The sequence below is a fragment of the Bombina bombina genome, chromosome 2 (assembly GCF_027579735.1).
Source record: "Bombina bombina isolate aBomBom1 chromosome 2, aBomBom1.pri, whole genome shotgun sequence".
NCBI classification, from domain to species: Eukaryota; Metazoa; Chordata; class Amphibia; order Anura; family Bombinatoridae; genus Bombina; species Bombina bombina.
In genome coordinates this window covers 817271142-817294891 of record NC_069500.1, presented here as the reverse complement: position 1 = coordinate 817294891, position 23750 = coordinate 817271142, and the positions used below count along the sequence as shown (strand labels likewise).

The window sequence follows — 23750 nt, the reverse complement described above, 5'->3', positions numbered from 1 at the left end:
TTGTAGGCAGATACACACAGCCACACTCTCAGATTCATACTCTCACACACTTATACTCATGCACTCACACCCAGAGGCGGACCTATTGAACAGAGAGCCCAGGTGCATAATTTTTTTCAGGGTAACGAAAGGTAACTCAGTAGTAAGCAATAGTAAAAATATATGTGCTCCCCTGTGATTGTAGATATATAAATAGATAGATAGGCTGCACTATTAAAATTGTGCATACACCTGTGTATAGACTGGCTGCTATGGCCCCCTAGCACTTGGGTCCTGGTACCACTGCACCAATGGTAGTTCCGCACCTACTCATATACAGACATACTGTCACTCACACATATACTCAAACACAAAACAGAAAATATAAGGCTGTCTCAGATGATTTGCGCATCATACAGGTACAAATCCCCAAATCTAGAATTCCAAAATCCAAACTTATTTTTAAATGCAAACTTTTTACTTAGTATTTTAATTTTTTTTAAATTATCAAAAATTACTATTTGTCCCTACCTGTAAGTCACAATCTTCTATGTTTGTGTCTTTGGTTTGTTTTTTATGTTCTAAACGCAAATAATAGTCTATATTTATTGAAAACAACAAAGATTACCTTTCTGATTACAGTACTATCTTTCTGATGGTACTTTGTATACAAAATTATTAACATTTATATACAACTACCTTGTTTACATGTATAAGTTGTATTATGATATGTAAATGTTGTGTTAATGTAAAATATTATTATTTACACTTGGTTCCATAACGTCTACAAATATTACAAAATCCAAACTATTCCAAAATCCAAACCTTTTCTGGTACCAAGCAGTTTGGATAAAGTGTGATATTTCAATACCATTTTACAAGCGCTTGTATTTTGTGCGGTATGGAGCTCAACGCAACCATATCGCATGCACAAGCCGGCTGTTTGAAAAATTGTAATGGCTGCGCTATAGAGGGTTAAATAACGCAACTGTTGTTGCGTTCTTTAAATTCCCTATAGCGTGCATAACTCGTAATCTACCTGTATGGTACTGGAAAGTTGCTTAAAATATCTCTATGCTCTATCCATAGATAAATTTAAGTTTTAAGTTTCAAAATTGTTCACAACATGAAATAAGAACAGTAAGCTTTGTTCATGGACATTAAAATGTCATAAATAACAGGATTTGGATACAAAATAGAATTTAGTCTAGACATTATTTGGGTGAGACATATAAAACATTAACAATTAAAGTTGTTCTCTAATATTTTAATTTATGACTTTGCAGTATGTATCAATAGTAATAATTGGTTATACCATTCTTGGGAGGGGTGAGAAGAGGGGGGTCGTGGGATGGTTTACCAGATTTCTATGTATTGAAATACTCGTCCCATAGAAAACATATGAAGTGATAGTCTTCTATGTTTGTATGGTGTGTGAAGTGGTATTGTTCCATCTGGAGTGTGTATGTCACGGTATCCTTTTATTGTTGAATAGAAGGTAGTTTTGTTGTCTTCCAGTTTTTAGGTATTTGTTTTTTCGCAGAATTGACCATTATAGTTAATAGGGTATTTCTTTACATTTGATAGTGGAAAATGTATTGAATAGAAGTGTCCAGATGTTGAATGATATTGGTAAAGAGAGTACCGTTTCTATTTATTTTTTTATTGATTTCCAGTATGTTTGAGCAATTGGGCAAGACCACCATATATGTGTAGGTGTGCCTATTTCTGTACAGCCTTTCCAGCAGTTTGATGATGTAGATGGAAATAAATGATGTAATCTGGCTGGTGTGTAATACCTTCTAAAGAGGAATTTTGAATTCATTTCTATGGTGTATATGGATGAGGTGGCTTTGCTCATGGAGAATATTTTAAGCCAGTCCCCTTGTGAAGGAGAAATGGCGGATTTCCTCTTCCCCCTATCCAACCCCTTTAAGTTTAATTTTGACTTCCGTGACCCTTTAATAGTTGAACATTTACAACTATATACATAGAACTGAATTAGATTTGCTTTTTATTTTTTATGTTTGTTTTATAATGTAAACTATGTAAACACAGAAACTAGAGGTTACTAATAAATTCTATTAAATTGTCATAATTGGAAGCTGCACTACACATTATCATGCAGGAAGGTATGTAATGTATAAAGAGGCACAGTAATTCATAATGTATTCACGCTATCTGCCTTCTTGAGGTTTGTTCCATTTCCCATGAAACAACAGAAGGAGGAAGGGAATTTTATTTCGTGACCAGTCATGTTTGTTTTTTTCTCTGTCTCACTTTATACTTTTTTTGTTCTATTTCAATTAGTAAATATAAAAGATTTGCTTGGTGGTATGAAAAGGGTTAACCATGAAAAGATACAAATAGAGCATTATTTTGTTCTTGACAGTGATAACACAATAGGATACATAAGGGGGGAGAGATGAGTTCATAGACATGCAGATAATTTATAATAAAGGCACAAAGCCTTTCAGGAAATGTCATTTGTAAACTGACAATAGGGTGATGGTATTTTAACCTAATTGATCTCTTTTCCCATAACACATGACTAGTGCACCTGTTAAGCCACCAAAATAGAAAATAAAACCTACAACACAGGACAGGGCCTTTTTAATTGTGTATCTGCAATGAAAGGGACAGTTTCTTGGTCTCAAATATTTTCTTAATCGTAGTCCACATCAATCTACCATCCTTTTCATACAATATTCTATTCTTCTAGAAAAGCTTTCATTGATGATGATTTACCTACATCTCTGGTTATTTTTGTTAGGGAAAATTATTTTTATTTTAATTTTATTAGAATACAGCACTTTTTTTTATAGTTGCTTGGTTGGTTTTTGTTTTTGCGTTGTTTTCTTGCAATCTATTAGAAGAACCAATGTTTAAATCATAAAAAAACAGCTTCAAAGTAAAATGTTATTAAACACATAAAAATTAAAATAATCCATAGGATTTTCTATGTGTTTATCTTAAAGATTTTTTATAGCCAATTTTTGAGGCAAAATATCTATATATGGCCAAAGCAAAAGTAAATAATGCCAACAAATTAATTTAATATAAAAGGAATATACATTTTTATTTTGTGATTCAGAGAATACAATTTTTTTTTAAAGTTTACAATTGGTTGGTACTGTCCCAGGGAAACAGGGCATTTGCTCTGTCACAGATAGGTTCAGGACAGTTCTGGGAAACCATGGTATTTGCCCTGATGGGATAATCTGCAGAAGGGACAGCAATCAGGCTTCCTAACCTGTGACAATCCTGCAATATCCAGGATACTCATATCAATTCATAATATGTGTGCAATAATTCATTTTGTATACATTTGTTTTAGAATTGACATGTTTTAATTTTGGTGCAATCATAAATTAATATTCCAATGATTGTTTAGATTTAAGACCAAATTAAAAATCCCTCCAACATATACTACACAAAAATAATCACAAATACCATTGTGCATGCACACACACACAAATATAGGCACAAAACATACACAATAACATGAACACAGACACACATTATTGTAGGCAGATACACACAGCCACACTCTCAGATTCATACTCTCACACACATATGCTCATGCACACACACCCAGAGGCGGACCTATTGAACAGAGAGCCCAGCTGCATCATTTTTTTGGGGGTAACTAAAGGTAACTCAGTAGTAAGCAATAGTAAAAATATATGTGCTCCCCTGTGATTGTAGATAGATAGATAGATAGATAGATAGATAGATAGATAGATAGATAAACTGCACTAATAAAAGGCTCCCCTGCATAAGGACTGTACGCATTGTGCACACACCTGTGTATAGACTGGCTGCCATGGCCCCCTAGCACTTGGGTCCTGGTACCGCTGCACCAATGCTAGTTCCGCCCCTTCGCACCTACTCATATACAGACATACTGTCACTCACACATATACTCAAACACAAAACAGAAATTATAATGCTGTCTCAGATGATTTGCGCATCATACAGGTACAAATCCCCAAATCTAGAATTCCAAAATCCAAACTTATTTTGAAATCCAAACTTTTTACTTAGTATTTTTTTTTGTTTTTTAATTATCAAATATTACTATTTGTCCCTACCTGTAAGTCACAATATTCTCTGTCTGTGTCTTTGGTTTGTTTTTTGTGTTCTAAATGCAAATAATAGTCTATATTTATTGAAAACAACAAAGATTACCTTTCTGATTACAGTACTATCTTTCTGATGGTACTTTGTATACAAAATTATTAACAATTATATAAAACTACCTTTGTTTACATGTATAAGTTGTATTATGATATGTAAATCTTGTGTTAATGTAAAATATTATTATTTACACTTGGTTCCATAACGTCTACAAATATTCCAAAATATAAACCTTTTCTGGTACCAAGCAGTTTGGATAAAGTGTGATATGTAGTACATCACCTTTCAATACCATTTTACAATATCACTGCATTTCTTAATTTAAAAAATGGACCTACCAAAGAAAGTGTGTCCGTTATTGATATTGAATCTACTAAATTCACTTCAGAAATCTAGTTTCATAAGGGTGAATAGGAGCCCACTCCTTATTAGCCTCTGTCTCTGGGACCTACAAAGGGGCTGTAATTCTTAAAGAATAGTATTGTGGATGACTGGGACATAAATTGAGGAAGAATTCCTTACTAAGGACTCTATTTATCATCCCATGGTGGACAGGGGAATACATATTCGCCCTTGCCCGCCTGGCTTCTCCTTTGGCTGGTAGCAATCCACTGCCTGCATTTACCATTGCACATGTGTGTCCCTTGTCTGCACATAGCCAATCATACATGGTTGAGTAAGAGTTGTAAATCTCCCCAGTCGAAAGAGACCAAGGAGATTAAATATTCTCCAGCTAAGAGGTGGAGAACAGGGTAGGGAAGCAGCGTTCTGATGAACGCTTCTTGATAAATACTGACTGCAGGTTTGCTTGTGTGAACCTGCAGTTAAAGAGGGGAGAAGGGCTTGATAAATCGAGCCCTAAATACTAGTTACTTTCTCCATACAATCTATAAAAATAATCAGCCATTGACTGCATAATGCAAACAAATCCTTTATTTGAAAAGTGTAAAGATTTTGAACTCACAGTTTGAGCTCTCACTGTGTCTTGTGTGTGTCAGTTTTTCAAATACAGTATTTATTTGCATTATGCACTAACAACAGCTTTATATGGAGAGCAAGGGACAAAGTACTAACAACAACTGATTTGCTGTCCTGCTTTCCCCTCTGTCAAATCAGGTTTGCTGGCTTCCGCTGCCAAACTGAACCCTGATAAACTTTTAAATAAAAAAGTGCCACAATAAAAAGATGTTTTCTACATTTATTTGACTTTTTTTTTTTGGTAAGTCAAAGAACCCTCCTGTCTATATTAACTAGTCTCCAAGAATGATGCATTTACTGATATGCTTGCTTTTTATTCTTATTACTGTAATTTTATTTCAGTCATTGAGAAGAAAGGCTTGTCCATTTTTGCAAGATCTTCATCTTCAATCAAGAAAAACTGTGTGGAAAATGAATATCTCATCTGGGGTGTATTATGGCCTAGGCCAACAAGACCCATGTCTAGGGCGGCAGATTTTGGCGGGCAGCACTAATTCCATATCAAACATTCATGGAATGCTTAGTTCTGAACACATTTATCCCCGGGCTGCCTAAGACCATTGTGTAATTCAGTGCTCGATTTTCCCAGGAGCTCAACACCAAGATTTTGTGATCCTCACATTCTCTAATGTCCATGGGCCTGCTATCCCTGGCCTTTCATGCATCCATGCCACAGGGTGTTTATTCATGCACCCAGCCCTCTCTGTTTACTCACTATACTGAGGCTTACAATCGATAGCCGGAAACAGCAGGTGGATGGTGCGAGCGAGCGGGAGGCATTAGTTCCAGGATCAGAGAACAAGTAAGAAAAGTCCCAGCAGACTGTACAGCTCTCTGATCTGGATACCAAAGAAGCAGCAGATCGTAGCGGCCCATAATGTAGTGTGTAAAGTAAAACTGGGTACGGGTGTTTGCGGCAATGCTCTTGTTTGAACTGATATAGTTAGTGATGGTACTACAGCATGCTCCCTGCCTTGTGTCACATAACGGGTACGGTAAAGCCTCAGAGTTACTGAGTGGGAAATCTGTTTATTTTTGTATATACCAAAAATGCCACTATAGGTATATTAGCCAGATATTTGTTCAATGGAAAAATGTAAAGTCATTCCAAATCAAACAAATCGCTGAGCTAGCACAGCCAACATCTATTATATATATATATATATATATATATATATATATATGTACACACACACATAATGTATGTATGTGTATAGGAGTATGTGTGTGTGTATGTGATAGATGTTGACTATGCTAGCTCAGCGATTGGTTCCATTGGAATAACTAATATTCCAAATCCATCAGAAAAATTACTGCTTGAGTAGGGTCACTGGTCAAAAAAATAATATGGCTAAAAAATGCCTAAAACCTGGGGGGCAGCAAATTTTTGAGTGCCCAGGGCAGCACAAAACTTAAATATGCCAATGTATCTCATACAACCTGATTGCTGAAATACATTTAATTTTATAACAGAAAATTACTGTAACTTAATATTACAAAAATGCCATTATGAAAAATAAACAAATATTTTAAGAAACGTGAATTTCAAATGGCTTTTCTAGATGCTGTGATTGTAATATCATATGTATATGGCTATTCAATACATATCTACATTTATGGACTTTCAACTAATGATGGATTATACAAGAGGGTTGAAGAGAGGCTTAATGAATCTAGACCTTGACCTCTAGTTATCAAGCTCCGTACGTACCTGCCTTCGCCGGCCCCAATACGCCCGCCTAAGCTCGCCTCACATCGCCGCCGCGGACCTGAATACTCTTGCCAAAGTTATCAAAAAAGCTGTCAAAAAGCCGCGCACCAAGACTGTGATAGTTATCACTTATCCGATCTCGCTGCTCTTCGGCTTTTTCACAGCTTTATTGATACCCCTGTCACTAAGCACTCACACTATACTATACTGTTCTACCCCCTATACCGGAGCCCCCGGAGCCCCCCGCAACTAAATAAAGTTATTAACCCCTAAACCGCCGCTCCTAGACCCCGCCGCAACTATATTAAACATGTTAACCCCTAAACCGCCGCTCCTGCAGCCCACCGCCACTCTAATAAACGTATAAACCCCTAAACCACCGCTCCCGGACCCGCCGCCACCTACATAATACCTATTAACCCCTATCCTGCCCCCCTATACCACCGCCACCTATAATAAATTTATTAACCCCTATCCTGCGGATCCCGTACCCCGCCGCAACTAAATAAATTGTTTAACCCCTAAACCGCCGCTCCAGGACCCCGCCGCCACCTATATTAAACTTATTAACCCCTAATCTGCCCCCCCTACACCGTTGCCACCTATAATAAATGTATTAATCCCTATCCTGCCCCCCTATACTGCCGCCATCTATATTAAACTAATTAACCCCTAAACCTAAGTCTAACACTAACCCTAACACTCCCCTAACTTAAATATTATTTTAATAAATCTAAATAAAAATTACTCTTATTAACTAAATTAATCCTATTTAAAACTAAATACTTACCTATAAAATAAACCCTAATATAGCTACAATATAACTAATAATTATATTGTAGTTATTTAAGGATTTATTTTTATTTTACAGGCAAATTTAAATTTATTTTAACTAGGTACAATAGCTATTAAATAGTTATTAACTATTTAATAGCTACCTAGATAAAATAAAGACAAATTTACCTGTAAAATAAAAACTAACCTAAGTTACAATTACACCTAACACTACACTATCATTAAATACATTATTCCTATTTAAAACTAAATGCTTACCTGTAAAATAAACCCTAAGATAGCTACAATGTAATTAATAATTACATTGTAGCTATCTTAGGATTTATATTTATTTTACAGGCAACTTTGTATTTATTTTAACCAGGTACAATAGTTATTAAATAGTTATTATCTATTTAATAACCACCTAGCTAAAATAAATCCAAAATTACCTGTAAAATAAATCCTAACCTAAGTTACAATTAAACCTAACACTACACTATCATTAAATAAATTAAATTAATTAACTATAAGTAGCTACAATTAAATACAATTAAATAAACTAACTAAAGTACAAAAAAAGAAACACTAAATTACAGAAAATAAAAAAAGATTACAAGAATTTTAAACTAATTACACCTAATCTAAGCTCCCTAATAAAAAAAAATAAAAAAAATAATAATAAAAGTCCCTACCCTATACTACATTACAAAGTAACCAGCTCTTTTACCAGCCCTTAAAAGGGCTTTTTGCGGGGCATGCCCCAAAGTAATCAGCTCTTTTGCCTGTAAAAAAAAATACAACCCCCCCAACATTAAAACCCACCACCCACATACCCCTACTCTAACCCACCCAAACCCCCCTTAAATAAACCTAACACTACCCCCCTGAAGATCTCCCTACCTTGAGTCGTGTTCACCCAGCGGGCCGAAGTCTTCATCCAAGTGGCGCTGAAGAGGTCTTCAGGTGTTAGAAAGGAGAAAAAAAAGCAGGCAAAGGGCATTAACATAGTGATACATACGTATACATGTCTAATGATGTATATCTATCTATCTCTCTCTCTCTCTCTATATATATATATATATATGTGTGTGTGTGTGTGTCTATATATATATATGTATTTATGTATTTACAGACATACTGTATATACACATTTAGTCTAATGGATATTAAAGTGAATGTCAATTTTTATGATAAAGTGTCCGTTTTTTAAAAATTAGATTAAAAACAGGGGAACTTGGGTACAATTTGTACAGTAAGGATGGATTGCACCTGAATGACATGGGTGCAAGTGTATTGGGGAAGAAGATGGTAGCACGTTTAGAGAACCTTTTAAACTAGGCAAAGGGGAGGGTCAGTTAGAACACAATAGAACAGAGAGATCAGTCTGTGAATATGTCACTCCCTTAATATCTCAAGGAAGGGATGACTTAAGAAATGTCACATTAGAAAGTATAGAGGAAAGTACACCAAGTAGCAGCAGAAAGCACATGAAAATTAAATGTATGGCAACAAATGCAAGAAGCATGACAGGTAAAATGGGGGAGCTGGAGCTCTTAGTTGCAGAAGAGGACTATGATGTTATCAGTATAACTGAAACTTGGTGGGATGATTCACATGACTGGGCAGTTAACTTAGAGGGGTATACATTATTTAGGAGGGACAGGAATAATAAAAGGGGTGGAGGAATTTGCATGTATATTAAACCTGACCTTAAACCTACAATAAGGGAAGATATTTATGATACAAGTGACAATGTAGAGACCCTGTGGATTGAAATAAAGAGTGGGGGGAAACTCAATTACTAATGCAAATAGGTAAGGCTGCTAATAACAGTGCTGTAATTATGGGAGATTTTAACTACCCTGATATAAACTGGGCCAATGAAACTAGTAATTCAGCAAAGGGGGATAGATTTTTAAATGTTCTCAGGGATAACTTCTTGTCACAATTAATAGAGGAGCCAACTAGGAGTAAAGCTATTTTGGATTTAGTGCTATCAAATAATATAGATATAATATCAAACATAGAAGTCAAAGAACATTTGGGTAACAGTGATCATAACATGGTCACTTTTGAAAACTCTTTTCATAAGCAGTGTCTTAAAGGTTTAACCAAGACTTTTAATTTTAAGAAAGCAAAATTCAACGATTTAAGGAAATCATTAAATAACATAAATTGGGACAAATTATTCTCTAATAAAAATACAGAGGATAAATGGATAACATTTAAAACTTTGTTAAATAAATATACATATCAACAAATACTATATGGTTATAAAAATAAAAATAAAAAATCCATGCCAATGTGGCTGAATAAAAATGTGTTAAGAGAAATTAGGAAAAAAACGTAAGGCATTTAAATTATTCAAAGAAAATAGTACAGACTCAACATTCCATATTTATAAGGAATGTAACAAAGCATGCAAAAAAGCAATCAAATTAGCCAAAATTGAAAATTAAAAATGAATTTCAAAGTTTAACCCTAAAAAAAAATGTAAGTACATAAATAGCAAAAAATCTAAGAAAGACAATATAGGTACATTAAAATGGGTGGAGGGTAGCATGATTAACAGTGACAGGAAGAAGGCTGAGGTACTAAACCAGTTTTTTTTCTTCAGTATACACAAGAGAGGAACCATTGGATGATACTTTAGAACAAAATAGAACATGCCAGCCCATATCATTAACTGGGTTATGTATAGAGGATATTAGGAACAAATTTGATAATATTAAGGTAAATTAAACTTCAGGCCCAGATGGAATACACCCAAAGCTTTTAAGGGAACTTAGCACTGTTATAGACAAACCTCTACTCTTAATTTTTCAAGACTCATTATCCTCAGGCATGGTACCCAAGGATTGGCGTAAAGCTAATGTGGTGCCACTCTTCAAAAAGGCAAGAAGGGATGATCAAGAAAGCTATAGACCAGTTAGTCTGACATCAATAGTGGGGAAGATATTTAAAGGGATTATAAGGGATTATATTGATGAGCATATTCATGCAAACAAGATTGTGAGTTCTAATCAGCATGGTTTTATGAGAAATAGATCATGTCAAACTAATCTAATTAGATTCTATGAGGAAGTAAGTAAAAATATAGATAAAGGGAAATCAGTTGATGTGATATACTTAAAATTTTCAAAGGTGTTTGATACAGTGCCACATGAGAGATTAATGCACAAAATTAAGGGAATGGGAATATCTGAAAATGTGAGCTGTCAGTATATGGCCGGGTTATAACACAATATATTTAATAATTATCCTTTAAACTAAACCCCAATAAAATATGCATATACCAAAAACCATAAAATTAATATAAATTCCTGAATTCTTTTTATTAGTTAATATTTATAGACACATTGAAATATATTTGTAGGAATCAGAAAATGAGTCAATACTATACAGTGTTTAAACTATGGTAATATGCTATGCAAATCTCATAAAATTTACCTTTAGAACTAGCCTTATTCACAATAGTCTATCAGATCAGAGTTGCATTTAAAATACCACAATGAGACCAAGATATAAGTTACTAACATTCAAACAGTACAATCAGCTATATAGCTACAATTGATTCTACTACAATTCTAATTAGGACACTAAAAGTACATATATTCCTAATGTAAACAGTGACTTTAAATGCCCATTTATTTAAGCTGAAATACATTCTTAGTTACTTATAATTAAGACCAATTCTAAGATATATATATATATATCTATATTTTGCAAAGATAAACAACTTAGCATACAAAAGACAACTTAACACTATACAGGACTATGAAACACAAGTTTAAAATACTAAGTGCCCCTTTAAATCTATTAACTAAATTTGACTATGGTCTTACCAATTACCTTTGTTTAAAATATAAAAAATTAGAACAATCATACATCACCAAAAATGACCAAATCGATAATTCAGCTCCCAAATTTGTTCCACCTCATAAGAACATAAGTGTATTTGCAATGGATCAGAAAAAGGTTGCCTGATTTGCTTATAGTAACTGTTTTCCAAAATTTTAGTTACTAGTCCTTCAGCAATAGTCAGCAGCCTCCCTTCCTCTCAGGCATACAACTTATATTGTCTAATCATTGGTGAGGAATATGGGAGGCCCTTACGGAAACTTATCATCTCATTGGTCACCTGGGAAGCATCTCTCTGATTGGCCCTAGGCGATGCATGGTTACTATGGAAACGCATCTTTTAACAGTCAAATCTTTTGACTGTTATACTGGATTTTGGCCATCGGGGGCAGCATGACAAGCAAACACTTTCATTTAATTATTTCTAACATTTAAAAGCATTTCTTTAAAATATGTAATTTAATAATAAGTTACATGTTCAAATGTACTGTATTATGTCACATTATTTATTCTGATTATTTTAAGACCACACGTGAATTTATTCCACAATATATAAAATGCATTTAAAACCATATCTTTTGTGAAATAATTTAAAATCATAATATCCTTATCCTTGATTCGATTTCCTTCTTCAGCCATCAGCTCAACATCACATACTGTCACAAATTAATTCTGCTTTTCCTAAAAAGGCAGAAAAAGAACGAGAAAATATATTTTGAACCACAACTGCAGCTTAAGAATTATATATGAATGTAGTAAGGCAGATATCAATAACATATATGTAACAAGGGCGCAACTGTTGTTTGATATGGAATATGATATCTGTCTGTCAGTTAATCTAGGGTTAAATCTGAAACTGCATCTAAGCAACTAGTGTGAGAATGCTAAGTGCAGTTCCAAGAACCAAAAGAAAATATAAAGTTGAGAGAATGGAAGTTGTAGAAGTAAATTACTTGTAAGGAGTTTTAGCAAAGTGAAATTTATGTCAGTTTAAATATCACATGTGTGATTACTTATAACGGTAAACTGAAACAATAATACTGATCAGGTTATGTCATATAACAACAGTGTTTTAGTAAGATCATTTTATCTACTTGCTTTGAATTCAAATCTTTGTTAAACTTTTCACTGAAGGTTTTTGTAATGAGATGTTTAACATTTAGTAGAAGTTCAGTACTGACTGAGGAATGCGATGGTCGATAGAGGTAAGGATTAAAGTTGGAATCTTACCGAGTTGAAAGTTAGATAGTCTGTTTTAGGAGAAATCTTTAGTGAGAAGTCGAAGGTCCGGTACCGGTAATTCCTTGTAGAGAAGTTATAATTAACTGGTATGAGTTCCGGTGGCGTGTGACGTCACAGCCGGCTTGGTTTGAGCAGAGATCCTGTGTCAGGTGCAGCAGCTGCTGAGGAGAGTGAGTCCTGAGTAGATTGGTAGCAGCACAAGACAGAATTCTAAGCAACTAACAATAGGTTAGCTGATCCTATATACCTTGTCCGTGGGAGGGGTTAAGTAGATAGGTGCAAGGATGTTAGCAATCAAGGTTGTATAAAGAGTTAGGATAATATATAATCATGACAGGACCCCCCCCCCCCAAGGATCAACACCGGGGATCAGGTCGAGGACGGTCCGGATGACGGCGGTGAAACTGAGCCAAGAGGCGTGGAGCAGAGAGGTTGGAAGAGGGTTCCCAAGAGTTCTCCGAATCCGGATAACCCTTCCAATGTACCAAATACTGTACACGACCTCTCACTGTACGGGAATCTAATATCTTCTGAACCTCATACTCTGATTGGGGAATTGGAATGGAAGGCAGATGAATGTCACGGACATTATGGTCTCGTAGAGGCCGGTAGGATTTGAGTAAACTTATGTGAAAGGTAGGATGCGTCTTCATTGAAGCAGGTAAGGTAAGAGTGACAGCATTGGAGTTCACAATTCGAAGGATGGGAAAGGGTCCAATATAAGCTGATGATAACTTCTGTGTTGGAAAAGGCAACCGTAGATTGTGTGTAGACAACCATACGTAATCACCTACCTGATAGTTAGGGGACGGAATCCTTTTTCTATCGTAATATCTTTTGTAGCGATCTTTTGCTAAGCGTAAATGTTGTTCAGTTATTGAGAAAGAGTCGGCAATGGTGTTTATCATCTCATTAACCACAGGACAGGAGTTTGTAGATGTGACATCCCAATGAAAGGTAGGATGGAATCCGTAGTTAATGTAAAAAGGAGTAGATTTTGTAGAAGTATGGAAGGAGTTATTGAAAGCAAACTCGGCAAAGGGTAGTAGCTCCACCCAATTATCTTGTCTAGCGCTTATGAAACATCTTAAGTATTGTTCTATCCATTGGTTAGTTCTTTCAGTTTGGCCGTTAGTTTGTGGATGGAAAGATGTACTTAATCTCCTCGAAACACCTAATGCTTGACATAGTTGTTTCCAGAATTTGGAAGTAAACTGAGTACCTCTATCAGAGGTTATAGTTTCAGGTAGTCCATGTAATTTGAAGACATGATTTATTAGAAGTTTCACAGTTTCAGCCGAAGTGGGTAATTTATGGAACGGAATAAAATGAGCCATTTTACTGAAAAGATCCACCACTACCAGAATAGTGTTGTTTCTACTGGAGAGTGGCAAATCGACTATGAAGTCCAAGGCTATGTCAGTCCATGGACGTTTCGGAGTCGGTAGTGGAATAAGTTCCCCAGTGGGTGAGGTGTTGGGTGTTTTGGAGACAGTGCATATTTTACAAGTTTTTACAAATTCTAAGACATCATGTGATAGTGTAGGCCACCAGAAGTATCTCTTTGCTAATTCTTGTGTTTTGGTGATTCCTGGATGACCCACGAGAGCCAAGTCATGGAGAGAGCTTAATACGGTTTGACGGAGAGAATAGGGTACATAGATTTGTTCTTGATGATACAATAAGCCATCAGGACGCAGGGAGAGCTTATCTATGGGTTTGGTGCTATCCAGGTTTTGTTCTTTTAAGAAGTCTTGAGTTTGATCCGTTGTCAGAGCTAAAATTTTCTCAGCAGGAATGAGAGAATCTTCTTCTGGAGTAGTTAATGGATTTTCTAAGTGTCGTGATAGGGCATCAGCCTTTTTGTGTTTTTGTGCTGGTCTGTAAGTAACGAGAAAGTTGAATCTGGATAAGAATAAATTCCAGCGTACTTGTCGTGCGCTAAGAGTTCTGTTCGTTTTTAAGTATTCTAAATTTTTGTGGTCAGTGTAAATTAACACCGGCATCAGTGTACCCTCAAGTAAGTGTCTCCAATGTTCCAAGGAGGCCTTAATAGCCAACAACTCTTTGTCACCGATGGCATAATTCATCTCAGGGGGACTCAGGATTCTGGAGTAGAATGCAACAGGGTGTAGAGGGTCCATCGGAGTTAATCTCTGGGAGAGAATAGCACCAAGTGCATAACTAGAAGCATCCACCTCCAATATATATTGTAAGTCAGGATTTGGATATTTCAGGATGGGAGCAGTGGTGAATGCCTTTTTAAGGAAATCAAAAACTTGCTGTGTAGTATCATTCCATGTAAATTTTCCAACATTTTTTGTAAGATTAGTAAGAGGTCTAGTTAAGTGTGCAAAGTTCTTTATGAATTTCCTATAAAAATTAGCGAAGCCCATAAAACGCTGTACATCTCTTTTTGTTTTAGGAGTTGGCCATTCTAGAATGGCGGTAACCTTGTTGTTTTCCATCTGAATACCTTCTGGGGAGATTTCATAGCCGAGAAATTTAATATAACACACAAAAAGTGGATAAAGATCCACTGAAAGAATGCCAATAGCACTCTATGCCTAGGCTGGAAGGCGTGCGATCCGGATATAGTTAAAACATAACTTTTATTAAATGTTTAATTAAAATATACACAAACACACAAACATATATTAAAATTACCACTCTGTTAGGTGATTCTGTATAAGGGTGATGGCTATCAATTATAAATATGGGCCTCAGATAAGTAATGCCATCACCTATAGGAATATGATATTCTTAGTTTAGTAAATTAGGGCACTCCCACTGGCCACATACAGTCAGGTAACTAAGGTAGAGGGGGACAGAGCTTGCTTATTAATATTGAAATGATCAGTCTTAGCCCAGCTCCCTATAATGTAGATGTCCGTTGGTATTGAAATGTGCACAATACCTGTCACATTTGGTCTCTCAGAGTAACCACCGTTAAGTTTTGCAATAAATTAGATATCTCTAACTGGTGATTCTGTGAGTTTGGAATACCCTGGTGACAGACACCTTATGTAAATAGATGTGTATATTTGCACCAATTACCTTTCAGAATCTAATAAATTGTTGAAATCCACTGAAAGCTATTATAACTTTAAGACTTTGTCAGCTTCCTTAGTTAATTCATTCAATGGGTGACAATTCGATTCACCCTGAATGTATGAAAAATGTTCTTCAGGTTATTGTAAGTTATCTAGGTTTTATTTTGTATCAATGGTATTGTGTGTATTAAAAGATTGTGTTTTCGTTATACCTGCAAGGTAAACGGTACTTGATTAAACGGTATCTTATCACGTGCCAGAAATAAAGTAACAATCTTTTATGTACAGAGTTAATTCTGTTTCACTCAGGATAATACCCACTCAGATTCTTTGATCATATAGTATTTTCCTGTTTATATACACAGGTTTTAGGTTACACATTAGTGATTCATATATTTATTTTCAATAGCAAAGGTTTACAAATGTATTATATTGGTGTCTGATTTTTACTGTGTGTATATTAGGAACTAGTATTAAAATATTCAACCCAGTGTACCATCTTCATGATAGTATATATGATTAGTTACTCAACTTAGTTTAATATCCATATAGGAAAGTCCCTGCTGATATGTTGTTTCTAAGTAACACCGGACTGATTGTATACCGTGTCTTAGTATGATCTCAGTATCTATCATATGATTTAATCCCCTTAATGATGTGTTGTATCCCAGCTAAGAGTTTCTCTTCTAAGCACTGAAACGTTTCTATATAGCTATAGGAGAGTTTGAATTAACTTGTCAGTTGATTTGTAGGCTGTAATAAATTTATATATATATTATTATAGTTCTACGGTATCTTGATAGAATAATGTATTATTGGCAGTCGGAGCGTTACCGTTTCTTTGTATAATTAGTGCTTCAATAGTAGCCTATCTCCCATCTATATACCGTATTATGTGTAGTTAATCAAAATTGCTTCTAATGATTTCAAAACCTATTTCCGCAAGAGTATTGCGTTTAAATTAACTGCGGTTTTAGTAATATTAGTCTAACAGTATTGCTAGATAGATTGACTATAAAAAGCGTCGGTACTGCTGAATAGGTATGAAGTTCAGTATTGAGAATCGTGATCTACAGATGGCTAATAGTATTCTATCAGGAGAGTATTGTGTAACATGCCGCTATGTATAGAAATAAAGCATCCGGATACTGACACAATGTTAGATTCGGTATGTTACCCAGTAATCTGGGAATGATACACCGGCTAATAGTATCGTTTCTAAATAGTATTATGTACTTAGTTAAATAACCGGTTCAATATTGTGTTACCGCTGATTTAGGTTCAGCGTTGTGAGCTTTGAAAAAGCCCAGTTTGGGCGAAACGCGTCAGCAGTAAGACGCTCTTTTAGTACCACTCTGTAAAAATTTAGTAAATATAATTATAATTCTAATTATATTAGTTTAACATAGAATGTGAGGGATACTCGCCATATTACTCGGCAACCACAGCCTGCTAATCCACAACGCTGAACCTAAATCAGCGGTAACACAATATTGAACCGGTTATTTAACTAAGTACATAATACTATTTAGAAACGATACTATTAGCCGGTGTATCATTCCCAGATTACTGGGTAACATACCGAATCTAACATTGTGTCAGTATCCGGATGCTTTATTTCTATACATAGCGGCATGTTACACAATACTCTCCTGATAGAATACTATTAGCCATCTGTAGATCACGATTCTCAATACTGAACTTCATACCTATTCAGCAGTACCGACGCTTTTTATAGTCAATCTATCTAGCAATACTGTTAGACTAATATTACTAAAACCGCAGTTAATTTAAACGCAATACTCTTGCGGAAATAGGTTTTGAAATCATTAGAAGCAATTTTGATTAACTACACATAATACGGTATATAGATGGGAGATAGGCTACTATTGAAGCACTAATTATACAAAGAAACGGTAACGCTCCGACTGCCAATAATACATTATTCTATCAAGATACCGTAGAACTATAATAATATATATATAAATTTATTACAGCCTACAAATCAACTGACAAGTTAATTCAAACTCTCCTATAGCTATATAGAAACGTTTCAGTGCTTAGAAGAGAAACTCTTAGCTGGGATACAACACATCATTAAGGGGATTGAATCATATGATAGATACTGAGATCATACTAAGACACGGTATACAATCAGTCCGGTGTTACTTAGAAACAACATATCAGCAGGGACTTTCCTATATGGATATTAAACTAAGTTGAGTAACTAATCATATATACTATCATGAAGATGGTACACTGGGTTGAATATTTTAATACTAGTTCCTAATATACACACAGTAAAAATCAGACACCAATATAATACATTTGTAAACCTTTGCTATTGAAAATAAATATATGAATCACTAATGTGTAACCTAAAACCTGTGTATATAAACAGGAAAATACTATATGATCAAAGAATCTGAGTGGGTATTATCCTGAGTGAAACAGAATTAACTCTGTACATAAAAGATTGTTACTTTATTTCTGGCACGTGATAAGATACCGTTTAATCAAGTACCGTTTACCTTGCAGGTATAACGAAAACACAATCTTTTAATACACACAATACCATTGATACGAAATAAAACCTAGATAACTTACAATAACCTGAAGAACATTTTTCATACATTCAGGGTGAATCGAATTGTCACCCATTGAATGAATTAACTAAGGAAGCTGACAAAGTCTTAAAGTTATAATAGCTTTCAGTGGATTTCAACAATTTATTAGATTCTGAAAGGTAATTGGTGCAAATATACACATCTATTTACATAAGGTGTCTGTCACCAGGGTATTCCAAACTCACAGAATCACCAGTTAGAGATATCTAATTTATTGCAAAACTTAACGGTGGTTACTCTGAGAGACCAAATGTGACAGGTATTGTGCACATTTCAATACCAACGGACATCTACATTATAGGGAGCTGGGCTAAGACTGATAATTTCAATATTAATAAGCAAGCTCTGTCCCCCTCTATCTTAGTTACCTGACTGTATGTGGCCAGTGGGAGTGCCCTAATTTACTAAACTAAGAATATCATATTCCTATAGGTGATGGCATTACTTATCTGAGGCCCATATTTATAATTGATAGCCTTATACAGAATCACCTAACAGAGTGGTAATTTTAATATATGTTTGTGTGTTTGTGTATATTTTAATTAAACATTTAATAAAAGTTATGTTTTAACTATATCCGGATCGCACGCCTTCCAGCCTAGGCATAGAGTGCTATTGGCATTCTTTCAGTGGATCTTTATCCACTTTTTGTGTGTTATAGTTCAAGTTAATGCTGAGCACCAACCCACACTTTTTACATTGATCTAACCCCACTTGAGGCACAATTGAAACGCAACAAGTAGGACGGGGGGTAACCAACCTAATATTTGTGGGGATTGCCACAGTAGTGCCATTGTAAACCTCCATAGTTGAGAAATTTAATATGTTGAGTGTGGAAGATGCATTTTTCCAATTTAACATATAATGAATTCTCCCTAAGTCGTGATAAAATGATCTTAACATGTTTTATGTGTTCTTCGATAGTGGAGGAATATATAAGGATGTCATCTAGATATATGATTACAAAGAGGTCTAATAAATCTTTGAAGATATCGTTTATGAAATACTGGAAGGTTACAGGGGCGTTACAGAGACCAAACGGCATAACCGTGTATTCATAGAGGCCATATCGAGTACGGAATGCAGTTAACCATTCATGTCCTGACTTTATTCGTACCAAATTGTAAGCACCCCTAAGATCTAATTTCGTGTAGTAATTGGCACCTCTTAATCTATCTATGAGTTGGGGAATTAATGGTAATGGGTACCTATTCTTTATGGTACGTTTATTTAGTTCCCTATAGTCTATTATAGGTCTAAGGGAATGGTCCTTGTTGGTCACAAAGAATATACCTGCTGCTGCAGGTGATGTAGAGGGACGTATAAAACCTTTCTGAAGGTTTTCCTTTAAGTAAGTTTTAAGATGAATTAGTTCAGGTTCTGAGAGAGGGAATATATGACCGTATGGGATATCAACTCCTGGTAGTAAATCTATCGGACAGTCATAAACCCTATGAGGGGGTAAAGTTTCTGATTCCTTTTTATCAAATACATCTGAGTAAGACCAATATTCTCTGGGTACAGTATCAGGATTCATAACTAGTAAATTATCATGGTATAAACAGGTATCAGTACAGTACTGGGATTTAAAGAGCACAGTGGATGATGACCATATTATATCAGGGTCATGTTTCTTAAGCCATTGAATACCTAGAATAAGAGGAAAGTGGGGTGATGGAATAACATCAAAAGAGACAAATTCAGTATGATGTGTCTGTGTAGTGACTCTCAAGGGTATAGTGTGGTGGTGTATGGGTCCTGAAGTTATTTCGTTACCATCTACAAAACGGAGGACACTAGGGTTTAACTTTTTGACAAGTGGTATTTTATTTTTTTGCACAAAGTGTTGGTCAATATAGTTGTGACTAGCCCCAGAGTCAAGGATTGCTTGAGATTCTATTCGGTGGTGTTCCCACTGTAACAGAATTGGTAGAGAACAATGATTAGTAAGCGTTTGTTTGGCAGACAAACAGGTTTGTATTATCTGTGGCTTACCATTCTTACGTAGAAGTTGGGTACAATCTCTGACGGAATGATCCAACCCCCCACAATACATGCAGAGATCATTAGCTTTTCGTCTCAATTTTTCTTGTTGGGTTAATGGGCCTCTGATAAACCCGAGCTCCATGGGGACAGTAGTAGACTTAGTTGATGTTTTGTCTTGTATGGGTAGTGTAGTAGCTTGAGATAGCTTTAAAGGGGAGTCTGTGTGTTGTCTTTCAGAACGTCTTTCTCTTAAACGTCTGTCTAGTGTGATGCTTAGGTCAATCAGTTGATCTAAAGTGTCAGGTAGGGGTTGTCTGGCAAGCTCATCCTTTAAAGGTTCTGAGAGCCCTAAGCGAAATTGATTCCGCAGGGAGAGATCGTTCCACAACGTATCAGATGACCATTTTTTAAAATCTGTTATATACTCCTCAACTGGTCTCTTAGACTGGCGCAGATAGCGCATAGCGGTTTCTGCTGATAATTGTTTGTAGGGGTCGTCATATAGCTGACCCATAGCCTTAAAAAATTGATCAAATGAGTATAAGATGGGGTCATTATTCTCAAAAAACAAGTTTGCCCAAATTCGGGGTTCTCCCTTTAAGTAGGAGATAGTGGTAAGGACCTTTAAATTATCAGTGGAATAGGTCTTTGATTTTAATTGAAAATACAGGTAACAGGAGTTTTTAAATTCTCTAAATTCATGTCTATGACCAGAGAAATACTGAGGGGGGGATGGTTGAGGCTCATGTGCACTAAATGTTAGTTTTAAAGATTCAGTCTTTTCGTCAATATATTTTTTAAGGGTGGTATTTTCTAGTTGTAAAGCAGTCATGCCTTTAGTCAAGTTGTCTACTGTTTGTGTCAAGGCTTCCACATGGGATAACAAAGCTGCTGGATCCATTATTAGGGCTTAGAATTAATGTCACAAATTAATTCGGCTTTTCCTATAAAGGCAGAAAAAGAACAAGAAAATATATTTAGAACCACAACTGCAGCTTAAGAATTATATATGAATGTAGTAAGGCAGATATCAATAACATATATGTAACAAGGGCGCAACTGTTGTTTGATATGGAATATGATATCTGTCTGTCAGTTAATCTAGGGTTAAATCTGAAACTGCATCTAAGCAACTAGTGTGAGAATGCTAAGTGCAGTTCCAAGAACCAAAAGAAAATATAAAGTTGAGAGAATGGAAGTTGTAGAAGTAAATTACTTGTAAGGAGTTTTAGCAAAGTGAAATTTATGTCAGTTTAAATATCACATGTGTGATTACTTATAACGGTAAACTGAAACAATAATACTGATCAGGTTATGTCATATAACAACAGTGTTTTAGTAAGATCATTTTATCTACTTGCTTTGAATTCAAATCTTTGTTAAACTTTTCACTGAAGGTTTTTGTAATGAGATGTTTAACATTTAGTAGAAGTTCAGTACTGACTGAGGAATGCGATGATCGATAGAGGTAAGGATTAAAGTTGGAATCTTACCGAGTTGAAAGTTAGATAGTCTGTTTTAGGAGAAATCTTTAGTGAGAAGTCGAAGGTCCGGTACCGGTAATTCCTTGTAGAGAAGTTATAATTAACTGGTATGAGTTCGGGTGGCGTGTGACGTCACAGCCGGCTTGGTTTGAGCAGAGATCCTGTGTCAGGTGCAGCAGCTGCTGAGGAGAGTGAGTCCTGAGTAGATTGGTAGCAGCACAAGACAGAATTCTAAGCAACTAACAATAGGTTAGCTGATCCTATATACCTTGTCCGTGGGAGGGGTTAAGTAGATAGGTGCAAGGATGTTAGCAATCAAGGTTGTATAAAGAGTTAGGATAATATATAATCATGACACATACATAAATATATGTGGTTCTCACACAATTATATCTACAATCAGATTGAGCTCGCATTCTATTGGCTGATCGGAACAGCCAATAGAATGCGAGCTCAATCTGATTGGCTGATTGGATCAGCCAATCGGATTGAACTTGATTCTGATTGGCTGATTCCATCAGCCAATCAGAATATTCCTACCTTAATTCCGATTGGCTGATAGAATCCTATCAGCCAATCGGAATTCGAGGGACGCCATCTTGGATGACGTCATTTAAAGGAACCGTCATTCGTCGTTCAGTCGTCGGCCAGGATGGATGTTCCGCGTCGGAGGTCTTCAGGATGCTGCCGCTCCGCTCCAGATGGATGTCGATAGAAGATGCCGCCTGGATGAAGACTTCAATCGGATGGAAGACCTCTTCTGCCCCGCTTGGATGAAGACTTCAATCGGATGGAAGACCTCTTCTGCCCCGCTTGGATGAAGACTTCTACCGGATCATGGACATCTTCAGCCCCCGCTTGGGCTTGGATCAGGACATCGGAGGAGCTCTTCAGGACGGATCAGTGAACCTGGTATGGTGAAGATAAGGTAGGAAGATCTTCAGGGGCTTAGTGTTAGGTTTATTTAAGGGGGGTTTGGGTTAGATTAGGGGTATGTGGGTGGTGGGTTGTAATGTTGGGGGGGGGTATTGTATGTTTTTTTTACAGGCAAAAGAGCTGAACTTCTTGGGGCATGCCCCGCAAAGGGCCCTGTTCAGGGCTGGTAAGGTAAAAGAGCTTTTAACTTTAGTAATTTAGAATAGGGTAGGGCATTTTTTATTTTGGGGGGCTTTGTTGTTTTATTAGGGGTCTTAGAGTAGCTGTAATTAGTTTAAAATTGTTGTAATATTTTTCTTATGTTTGTAGATATTTTTTTTTTTTTGTAACTTAGTTCTTTTTTATTTTTTGTACTTTAGTTAGTTTATTTCATTGTAGTTATTTGTAGATATTGTATTTAATTAATTTATTGATAGTGTAGTGTTAGGTTTAATTGTAGGTAATTGTAGGTATTTTATTTAATTAATTTAATGATAGTATAGTGTTAGGTTTAATTGTAACTTAGGTTAGGATTTATTTTACAGGTAATGTTGTAATTATTTTAACTAGGTAACTATTAAATAGTTCTTAACTATTTAATAGCTATTGTACATGGTTAAAATAATTACAAAGTTGCCTGTAAAATAAATATTAATCTTAAAATAGCTACAATGTAATTATAATTTATATTGTAGCTATATTAGGATTTATTTTACAGGTAAGTATTTAGCTTTAAATAGGAATAATTTATTTAATAAGAGTTCATTAATTTCATTAGATTAAAATTATATTTAACTTAGGGGGGTGTTAGTGTTAGGGTTAGACTTAGCTTCAGGGGTTAATACATTTATTAGAATAGCGGTGAGCTCCAGTCGGCAGATTAGGGGTTAATAATTGAAGTTAGGTGTCGGCGATGTTAGGGAGGGCAGATTAGGGGTTAATACTATTTATTATAGGATTAGTGAGGCGGATTAGGGGTTAATAACTTTATTATAGT

At 35.5% G+C, this 23750-nt stretch overlaps 1 long non-coding RNA gene across 1 annotated transcript; it reads right to left on the bottom strand.

The window, feature by feature from the left end:
* Window positions 1–20170: 20170 nt before the first annotated feature.
* Window positions 20171–20701, bottom strand: LOC128648036 (uncharacterized). Its single transcript, XR_008400484.1, has 2 exons — window positions 20364–20701; window positions 20171–20283 (listed from the first exon to the last, which is right to left on the bottom strand). It is a non-coding gene; the product is annotated as an uncharacterized LOC128648036 (long non-coding RNA).
* Between the last annotated feature and the right edge of the window lie 3049 nt (window positions 20702–23750).